Source organism: Neofelis nebulosa, chromosome 15 (assembly GCF_028018385.1).
Source record: "Neofelis nebulosa isolate mNeoNeb1 chromosome 15, mNeoNeb1.pri, whole genome shotgun sequence".
NCBI lineage: Eukaryota > Metazoa > Chordata > Mammalia > Carnivora > Felidae > Neofelis > Neofelis nebulosa.
This window is the reverse complement of record NC_080796.1, coordinates 40,240,542-40,251,551: the sequence shown is the minus strand read 5'-3', so window position 1 is coordinate 40,251,551 and position 11,010 is coordinate 40,240,542. Positions and strand designations below refer to the sequence as shown.

General features: G+C 48.5%; 1 long non-coding RNA gene across 1 annotated transcript; it reads right to left on the bottom strand.

Moving 5' to 3' along the window:
* Window positions 1-689: 689 nt before the first annotated feature.
* On the bottom strand, window positions 690-3,374 carry LOC131496103 (uncharacterized). Its single transcript, XR_009254314.1, has 3 exons — window positions 3,093-3,374; window positions 2,522-2,619; window positions 690-2,337 (listed from the first exon to the last, which is right to left on the bottom strand). It is a non-coding gene; the product is annotated as an uncharacterized LOC131496103 (long non-coding RNA).
* Between the last annotated feature and the right edge of the window lie 7,636 nt (window positions 3,375-11,010).

Below are 11,010 nucleotides of genomic sequence, written 5' to 3'. Positions count from 1 at the left end.
GCTGTCCTGCGGTCACAGCCACAGCAGCACAGACTTGGTAATGCAGTGTGGGCAGGCACAAGCGCTCCCTTGCTGGGGCACCTGGGTGGCTCAGTCGCGTAAGCATCTGACTCTTAGTTCCTGAGTTCGAGCCCCGCCCCCCCTTCCTCAGGCTCCACACTGACAGTGCAGAGCCTGCTTGGGAACCGTCTCTCTCCTCTTCTCTCTCTGCCTCTCCCCTGTGCACGCTCTCTCTCTCTCCCTTGCAGCTTAGCTTTCTTGGGCCTCCTTGACTTCCAGTGAGGTAGGTGGGACCCAGAAGCACCCCATCCACAGCGGCACCAGTGTGGGAGGGAAGGCAGCTGAGTTGAAATCCAGTAAGCCGGCCAGGAGCTCACTGTGACAAGAGGAGAGAGGGGGCGTAATATTGTGATTCATAATAAGAGATATGTATTTGGTCTGCCTCCTGGTTTCAGGTTCCCAGCTCCTCAAACCATTGGGATTTCCTGTGATAAGAGTGATAAAGATGTATTTTATTACGTTCACGAGGTGACTTTGGGAAAGCCTCTGGGTCACCTAAGGAAGGGGGCTGGTGGCCCCATGTGATTGGAGGGTTGGAATGTTCAGTCCCACCCCCCCTTCCCCCCCCAACCCGCCTCACACACCACCAGAATTCCAGGGAGGGGAGAGAGGGGGAGAGAGGCTGGAGGTCGAATCAGTCAGCGACGAGCAATGATTTAATCCTTTCTGGGTATGTAATGAAGCCTCCACAAAACCCCAAAAGGACGGAGTTTGGAGAGTTTCCAGACTGGAGATCACGTGGAGATGGGGGGGGGAGTGCACCTGGAGGGGGCATGGGGGTTCCCCGCCCTTCCCACATACCACGCCTTGTGCGTCTCTTCCCTTCCATCTGGACGTTCCTGAGTTGTGTCCTTTTGTGATACACTGGTGATCTATGACTCAAGTGTTTCTCTGCATTCTAGGAGCCAGTTAACAGAACCTGAGAAGGTCACGAGAACCGCCAATCTACAGTCAGTTGGTCAGGAGAACAGGGGACAGACAACCTGGATGTGCCTGAGGGTGAGGGGCGAGGGGTGATCTTGTAGGGCTGAGCCCTCACCCTGTGCAATCCGAGCTGTCTCCAAGTGGAGAGAGTGTCAGAATTGAGGCCAGCAGAGCACCCAGACATGGGAGGACTCAAGGACGATATAAATGCTTCTTCCCCAAAGCTGAGTGAACCCCTCCCTCTGCACACCACACACCCCTCACCGTCTTAGAAAAGAGCAGGAGGCGATGGGGAGACTGAGTAATTGTCCGCAGATTCGGAGCATTGCCTTCAGGGAATGTTTAACAAAATGAAGCCTGTTTAAACCACGGTAGAGCTAACAGTAATCTCTCTGTCACCATTCAGAGGGCCGGGGCTTGTCAAGAAGATCACGTAAGACGACCACATTGGCCGAGTCTATGAGTCATAGAGAGGGAATCAGCAGCAGCTCCCCCGCCTTCCCCCCGCCCCCGACAGACCGAGGCTGTAGGCTGTTCATCTTCAACCCTCCACTGCGTGGTTCTGCTCCACCCTGTCCACCTCAGGCCTCCTCTGCCCCATCTCATCTTCTCCAGGAGGTGTCTCTGAGTCCTCCAGCCTCCCTCGGTGGCCCCATCAAGTATTCCTTCCTTCACGCGCACGTCCATTCGTGAAGCCCAGACCAAATCCTCTTATGCTATTCGGGATGCAAATGTGGCTGAGGCACAAGGCGTTTGCAGATGAGGGGAAACGTCCCCCAAAGTCTTACAGCGTCTAGAGACCTAGATGCTTAGAGTTTATGTCCATACGCTTGCTCGTGCTTTGCCCAGAGCTGATCCTTCGTAAGCGCTGGTTGTATGGGTGAGGGACAACTTGATCTTGGATTCTTTCCCTGTTTGTTCTCCCAGGCATGCATGGGCAGGGCTTCCGCAGCACATGGCCACCCCGGGGGCGGGGGCGCTAAGCCTCTGAATTGCTTCTCGGGTTCCAGTGGGGACTACCAAATGCCTCTCTCAGCTTCCCAGGGTCGCACCAGAGGCTGTTGTACAGGGAGCAGCCACAGCATAAAATAACAAGTTCAGTGGCTTGGAACCTCTACCTTTCAGCTAGGGATTGTTGTTGTTGTTGTTGTTGTTGTTGTTGTTGTTGTTGCTTCTCAGCCCAGGGGAATGATGGTTGTGGCGAATCAGTCCACCAGTGTGCCGCTGACATCTGTTGATTCATCCTTTGGGGAAACGGACATCACTCCATCTCTCTTCTTCCTCTTTACCTTGTTGTCACCAGATGGGACCAGTCTTCCGCCTCAGAAGCATCCTGCAGGGTTCCCCAGCCTCCTGTGTAGATAAGACCCACCCCACCCGATGTACGCTCTCCCAGTTCGCTGACATTCTGAATCCCCTTTATCCTCATGCTCAGGACTGTGCTCCACCCCGAGTACCTATGTAATAGACCGTTATTGAACAATGAGGCACATTTTTTTTTTTTTACCCTATATGTAATATGTCAGGTCTCACTGACCCCACTTGGAATCCAGGCACCTCTGAACTCAGCCGCCTCGAGCCTCACGGCTCTGGAGCGAATCCCTCTAATCCAGGGCTCCGGACACCTCATTGCATCTGTCGGAGGCCAGGATGTTTCTGAGCTTGGGCAGAGTAACCCCTCCCATCCTCGTGTCCTCCACACTTGCCCCCTTCCTCCCGCCCCCATCTTTATCCATCTTAATTCTATTTACGCTTTCAGTGACCTGCAAAGGCCCTTAATGAGGGTCCATGCTGCCACAGGCCGGTCCACTTCTCATAAGAAGCCCTCTGGCGACGCCCGTCTCGGGGCAGGTTCCCGGTGGCCTGCCATGGCGTCCATTGCCTCGGTTTACTCGTGTTCTCTCGCTCTTTCGCTTGCCGGTCAAATCGTGTTCCCCCTGCTACTGTGAGGGTTCCCTGAAGTCGGGGATGATTCCAGTCTCTTCTTCAATCGTCTTTTAAAACCCTCCTCCACTGCACTCTCGCGACACATCCCAGGACAACCACACTTGCACCCCCACCTCGTAACCAGCACCGCTCTGGGTACACAGCAGGCGCTCAACAAATACCAGTGTGTTGTTGACCTCTCTCCCTTGCTAATTCCTGCGGCCAGCTCCTGGTGACTTTTCCAAGTCCCTCGGTCCTCTAAGTGCCGGGTTCAGGGCATCTGCGTTCGGTAGACTGTTTCCAACGATTCTCTTACGTCTACTCTGGCCTCATCCAGCTCCTCTTCAGTTTCTGGCAGGGAAGACATAGGGAAGGGTGAGGAAGGGACAGGAATCTCTGACCCTCCTAGCGACACAGGCAGGGCATTTTCTGGCATTGACACGTCAGCATGCACGGGAGGAAGTACATGCTCGGCCGAAAATGCTATCGCTCTGAGGAGCAGCTCGCGGTCAGGGCCATTTCAGGGCACGTGCGTGGGCCAGCCAGTGGTGCAAAACAAGGAGCTGGGTACGAAAGGAAGTGACGCCACTCTGGGACCCCGTTATCAAGTGTCAAAGTGACCTAAGGATATTCCTAACAAAAGGCTGAACGTCCATTTATACTGTTGGTATTTGGATGTTTGTCACAATCCTAGAGGGTTATTGTGCATACAAAAATGGCATTGTCTTAGCCTCATCCCGAGTCACATGCAGGGGCAAATGCTGCGTAACCACATCGCTCCTCTGGGGAATTTTCTGACCGAGCTCGTGGCTGATACATCAAAGAAAGCAGTCCGTAATGGTGGGAGTTCAGGCATCCGCCAGGCAGACTGAGGAGGCCTCGAGTCCTTCTAGGGCCCTAAGCCTTGGGTCACCTTCCTGCCAGCCTGGCAGCAGTTACGTCTGTGGCTCGTGGAGCAGGCGACTCCCGGAGCCGCGATCGGCACCTCTCGAGATGTTTTCATTGCTCTTGTGTGTGCATTCACAGCTTACTGCATGCAAACCTGGGCGAGGCATAGAATCCCCAACGAGGGGGGAGCTCTGGATATGAAAGGACATAGTCGTGGCATGGTCATAGGAATAGCAGTCATCACAGCTAGTGCATTTGAAGATCAACCTTGCGCTCGCTGTATTAGACTCTAAGCATATGTTGCCAACGTCATGCCCGTATAGCCAGTAAGAGGGCTGTGATTAGTCTCTGTGGACAGATAAGGAAGCTGAGCCTCAGAAAAGGTAAGTAACTTTTCCAAAGTCATCTCAGCAGTGAAGGGAGGGCACCAGGATTGGGAGCTGTCCGTTGCCTGCAAATCCCGAGGCCCTCTTTGCACTCTGCGGCTGGAAGGGTTTTGCCAGAGGGAGGATTGGGAGAGAAGCGAAACGCACGAGGCGGCTGCTTGCCCTCCCAACCTGCGCCTTCTCCCACATTCCTCTCCTCCAAGCAGGAGGGCCGGGAGCCCACCTACAGACTCTTGCCATCAGGGCAACAGCAGCTAGGATGACTTTTTGCGAAAGTGCACATCTATTTTTGGAAATGTTCTAGAGCATAAGTATATAAAAGGCTGGGTCAGACAGTGCCTGGGGCTGTGGGAGGGGGAGGAGACCTGACACTCCAAAGGAAGCTGGAGCAGTGGCTTCAAAAAGGGTTTGATATTTTTCCCCTGATTTTGATCTTAAAAATGTCTGGAGCCCCAGACAGCCACCGGCAGCTTTGGCCAATGGGGGCTCCAACCCCCATGACCTCACTGCCTTGCTGCAAAGGCTTCTAGTTAACAGAACTCTTTTGTGCGATGGAAAGCCAGTGAGCATGAGAGACAGAAAAACGCTGGGGTTGACAGAGACAGCTGGTTGCTGTGGCAAGGCTTCAGAATTGTCAACGGAACAACACATTGGAGACGGCGAGAAATGCCGAGGCTCTCCGTGTGATCCGGGAAGCGTGCTCCTTTCTAGCCCCGACACCTAAACACCTAAGGGGTTCCAGCGTGATGCCTCAGCCCGTTTTCTTCCTCCTGGACCAAGAAAACAGATGACCAGCCACTCATCTACGGATCTCTCAATCGCTCCATCTTTGACCAGTGACAAGATGGCATTGATGTGTTCCCAGAGGAGTCTGGTTTCTCTGGAGTGACTTCTTTTTCTCCCCCCCTGTCTCATGCTTCCTCTTTTCTGAGTAGTTTTTCCTGAGTGGAGACAACAGAAGTAGACCTCATGGTTATCCAGCCACCATTCGATCACACGGTTCACGTCTGAGTGACAGCCAAATGACGTGAATAATGCTACATGCGCGATGCCGTTGGGTGCCCATGCTGAGGACAGCACTCAGCCCTGGGTCTCTCAAAGAGCTGTGCAGCCACCCGTGCGGTGGGATTTCCAGAGTGCTGGCTTGGGCGTCCTACTTCCCCCAGACCTCACCTTCCCTCTGCCTCTCTCACCCCTATATGCAAAAGACTTCTGTTTTCCCCAGGTTCAAGTCTCAGCACCGACGCTGACTTCAACCTCCACTGTAAAAACTGGCACCCAGCTCCTGCAGCCCCAAAAGCAATTGTTCTAGGAATCTTGAACCTGCTACTTAGAGTCTTCTGTCTCTAAACTGTCCACACGTGCGTGCACACAGACACACACACACACACGCACACACACACACACACCAGCCCTCAATCATATCCACTCTTCTCTGGCACAAGGTTGACTAAATATCTAAAGATATGCCCTGACCTTTCACACAGCTAAATGTCTTCAGATGTTGCCACTTTCATTATAATCCTTGCCTTCTCCTCCTATTATCTCAAACGCCAACCCCATGAGACACATTAAATACATAATGCATTTTGACTTGCATCTGGGCTCTGCTGTCTGGTGTGGGGAGGTTACAGCAGAAGCATATGCTTCCTTCTTAAAATTCAATTATTCAAATCCAATTTCTTCTCTTGCTCCCAGTCCTCACCAGCACGCAGTCTGGGACTTTTCATCAGATCACTCAAACTGCCAGCACTGGAGCCAGAAGTTATTGGCCTCTGTCCAGTTCGATTCAGCTGCCCTCTGTTGTTGTTGCTGTTATTGTTACAATGCACCGTTCTGGGCACCTGGGGCCAAGAGGTATAGGAGACAGAGTAGAAATTCTTAAGAAGTTCATGTCCCAACACATAGGGGGACTTCCGTGCCTTTCACCCCAATGGCCCATGACAAGGGCAATTTTAGCCTAAAAGATAAAGCAATATAACAGTGCAGAAAAGAAAGCAATTAACTATTTCTGCAGTGGGAGTAAGGGATCGGTCAGACAAGATCTCTTATCTATAGTATGGGTGATGAAACACTATATGCTCACAGGAAATAGAGATTAGAGTCAACTAAAGCAGCATTAGGGTGCCAAGCGTCGTTCCGAACCCAAGGGCAAGGGTGGGGCTGGGGGCTGGGTATGGTAAGAACGAGAAAAGAAACCACTGCCTCCAGATAGCTGCTCTCTTGTCTCAGCCCCACTGCTCAACTCACGCTTTTCCTCTCGCTCGTGTGTCCGTGTACTTCGCTCCTCTTTACCCTCAGAGACCCCATTAATCCTTTAAAGTTCCGATGTCTCCTTTGTAGATTCCTCACCCCTCACAAAACTAATTACTCCTCCCCATCTCCCTTCGTTTTTGTGTTTGCTATTTGGTGGCATAGCATTTTTTTTTTTTTTTTGGCCCAATTCTTGTGGAGTAAGTCACAAATGCTTAGCACATCAGAGACACTAAATAGATGCTCTTTGTGTTTGAAAAGTCAGTGGCAAATATAAACCCGGCAAAAAGTACGTATTGAGATACAAAGCATGGATTTGGGCAAATGATAATGAGAAGTATGTGCCACTTTTCTGAGCTATAGAAATCTTTATCCGACTGCCTGCTGAAAATCCTCTCGGGTAATCCTAAAGGGACCTCACATTGAACTCATTAATATTGCCCAGAGCACTCCAAATTTCCAGTTGTCCCTCTTTCTGTGAAGGGTATTGTGGTCCATAGGATTCTGTGAGACAGACAGCTGGGGTAACTTTGGATACCTCTCTCCCACGTCCATCATTTTATGTCCCTCGGTTTTATTTCCCAAATGTCTTTTCTTCTCCATCTGTAGAGACACCACCCTGTTGCAAGGGGCCATTATTTCCCTCCTGGAATGCTGTGACAGCCTGCCCAGGGCTCCCTGGGTCTCCCTCGGCCCCCTCCAACCTACCCCAAAGTCCAAGGCTCCTCACGTTGCCTTTACCATTTCCCATTGCTCTGAGGTAAAGACCGAAATATCTCCAGATTTCAAGGCCGTGCATGGCCTCATCCAGCACTCTGAAAGCTTTTCTTTTCTATAGAGCAGTCATACGAAATATTTGAGGCTTTGCAGACCATGCAGTATCTGTGGAAGACGACTCAACTCTGCTGTTGTAACAAGAAAGCAGCCATAGACGATATGGAAAAACAAGCCAAAACAAGCACATCTGTGTTTCAAAAAAAACTTTATCTACAGGGGCGCCTGGGCGGTTCAGTGGGTTAAGCGTCCGACGTTGGCTCAGGTCATGATCTCACCATTCGTGGGTTCGAGGCCCACATCAGGCTCTGTGCTGAGAGCTCAGAGCCTGGAGCCTGCTTTAGATTCTGTGTCTCCCTCTCTCTCTCTCTCTGCCCTTCCCCCACTTGTGCTCACTCTGTCTCAAAAATAAATAAACGTTCAAAAAAATTTTATTTACAAACACAAACATCTGGTGGGATTTGGATTTGGCAGGCAGGCCATAGTTGGCTGACCCCTGGCCTCGTCCAAAATGACCTCTCTACCCTACGACCTAACAATTGCAGTACTAGGTATTTATCCAAAGGATACAAAACTGCTGATTTAAAGAGGTACGTGCACCCCAATGTTTATAGCAGCACTATTAGCCCAAATGCCCATCGACTGACAAATGGATAAAGAAGCTGTGTTATAAGGTGCCCGGGTGGCTCAGTCGGTTAAGCCTCTAATTCTTGGTTTCAGCTCAGGTCACGATCTCACAGTTTGTGGGTTCAAGCCCCACGTCGGGCTCTGCACTGACAGTGTGGAACCTGCTTGGGATTCTCTCACCCCTCTCTCTCTACCTTTCCCCTGCTCTCTCTCTCGAAATAAATAAAATTAAAAAAAAAAAAAAAAAGATGTGATACATGTGTACAATGGAATATCACTTGGCCATCAAAAAGAATGAAATCTTACCATTTGCAACAAGATAGATGGAACTGGAATGTATTATGCTAAGTGAAATAAGTCAGTCAGAGAAAGCTAAATATCATATGATTTTTCTTATATGTGGAACTTAAGAAACGAAACAGATGAAAAAGGGGAAGGAAAAAATAAGATAAAAACAGACAGGGACGCAAGCCATAAGAGACTCTTAAATACAGAGAACAAACTGAAGGTTGCTGGAGGGGAGGTGGGGGGGGGGGATGGGCTAAATAGGATTAAGGAGGGCACTTCTTGGATGAGCGCTGGGTGTTACGTGTAAGTGATGAATCACTAAATCCTATTCCTGAAACCATTACCACACTGTCTGTTAACCAGCTCGGATTTAAATAGAAAAAAAATTTTAAAGCAAAAAAATGACTAATTTTTAAATTTGAAAAAAAAAAAAATGGTCACCCCAGCTTCATCTGTCTCCACTCTCCCCTCCGTTGCCTGCACTGACCTGATCCAAAACATGGCCGAGCCCTCTTCTCCCACAGGACTTGGCTCAGGCTGCCCTTCCTCCGCTGCTGATCTCTTTCCCCTTCCTTCTTTACCAACTTTACCCTCTTCCTTCCAACCTCAGCTAGAAATCACTTCTTCAGGGTGACTCTTCTGGACTTTCCAGCTAAGTCAAGTCGCCAGCTAAATGCTCTAGAAACTTCTTTCTTTTCCTTCACAGGCTCTTCACGGTTTGTAAACATGTATGTATTCGTGTGATTGTTTAACACCTGACCCCTCCCCTTGGCCGGTAAGTGTCATGAAGGTAAGTCGTGTCTTGCTCACCATTAGCCCCAGTACGTTCCTAATACACTGCCTGGCACATGGTTGGCTTTGTTGACGAAGGAATTAAACTAAGGAGCAAATGCCAAAGACAGACCGCATGGGTAAAAACCATAACTGAAGAACTGACTGAGGTTGCCCTATTGAGGTGAAAATTGTAAATTACTACAAACTTTCTGAAGAGCAATGTGTCACGGATATCTTAAAACCCTTAAAAATGTACATAGCATTTGACTTAGCAATCCTACTTCTTGGAATTTACGTAAGGAAATAACCATGAATGTATGCAAATATTTATGTATAAAAGTTTTCATCATACCATGATAATCAACTCATTGTGAGCATATTGAAAACCATCTAAATGTCTCAAAAAATAATAGGGCTTGAGTTGAATAAATTCATCAATGAAAACCACTTATTATGCAGCTGTTAGTAATAATCTTTTAAAATCATATTTAACGACTTGAAAAATGGTCACAATATAAGGGGTAGTCAGCGCTGGCTACACGATTTGCATAGCCAGTAGAAAATGAAAATGCGGGGTCAATAATCAGAATAAAAGTAACTTGCCTTTCTTCAATGATCTCTCAGTTGGCTTCGCGTGGCATCTTTTTGCTGTTTAATGTGGTTCTAAGTAAAGAAAAATTAAAAATGTAAATTATTACATGAATTTTACCATTCATCTTTCCAATGTGCAATGCAAGTTTAAAATGCAAATAATAAAACCACTCAGCTCGATAGCAGGATTACCGAAATTATACAATTCATATTTCGAAGTTCGTACACACATATACTTCTTTCTTGCCAAAAGTGTGGAAACGCTGCACGAAATGAACCCACTGTTTTTATTTCACTTCTTGAGATGTGCATAATCTACAACACTCTACTTTTAGCTGGCTGATGAGTAGGGAAGGACTGAAATAAAAGAGAAGGGGTGCCCGATTTTTTTCCCTTTCCTTCCATTTTATCATTTTTGGCACATGTGACTGGCTCCTAGAGGGAAGGGGTATGAGCGGGGAAGGATGTGGCAAGGTTTCTCAGGCACCTGTGGTCTTCCTCCCATAGCAAAAAGTTCTGGTTCAAATGGAAAGGATGGCTTCCCGCGACTATGAGCATTCCCACTCACTCAGTCAAGATGCAACACCCTTACCTGGCACTCGCCCTCAGTACCAAGAAAGACCCGTGCATCGTGGACCCACAATCCTGTGCTCATGGAGCACTGTGACCGCTACCTGCAAATGGGGCAGCAGGAACAAAAGTCATCTCTGTTGCACGGATGTCCCTGTGCTCACAAATACGTCCTGGGGAGCTTCACTTACAAAAAAAGCAAGTTCAAAGAGAAACTTCTTAGGAATTTCACGATGGCAACAGCAGAGCATGGAACCAACCACAGGCCACACACTCGTGAAGTTAGCCCAGCACTAAGTGGAAAAATTACAGTCTGATCTCAGTTTTGCTTTGAAAACCATCCCCCCCCCCACACACACACACACATACTTCCAAACACAGGCAAGCGTGCTTGCACACGTATACACTCACATGAATACACAGACGTGTTTAAAAGATCCAAAAGATGCACACAGAAATATCAGTATTAGCTATCTCCGGGTTTTGTGAATGGTTTCTATTTTTTGCTTGGTGCTCTCTGTGTTTTCTACAGTAAACATGCCCTATATTTGCAATAATAAAAGAAACTGTGTGTTTATATGGCTGCTGTTTAGGAAGTCAACCCTTTGTGCAGCCACAGTGAGGAAAAATGTCAGATGGGCGAACAGACCCTCCTCAACGTGTATTCTCGAGGCAGCAGCCAATTTCATTTTACCACTTAGAAGTGTGCTTTCCTCCATTCCCACCAGGATGGGGAGAGGGTGCCAGATGGCAGAAGGCTTTGTAGTCCCTATAAGATAGCTTCATCTATTGTTGGTACAGTTTAAGCACTCAAAATTGTGTCACCTTCTAGGCTTTGCCAATAATGTCATCATTTGATATGGAAACGATGCCTACTATTAAAATGGTAATTTGATTTTTAAATATGCTTCAGCAGCCAGCTTGCTCTGACTGAAGTATTTATCTTGCT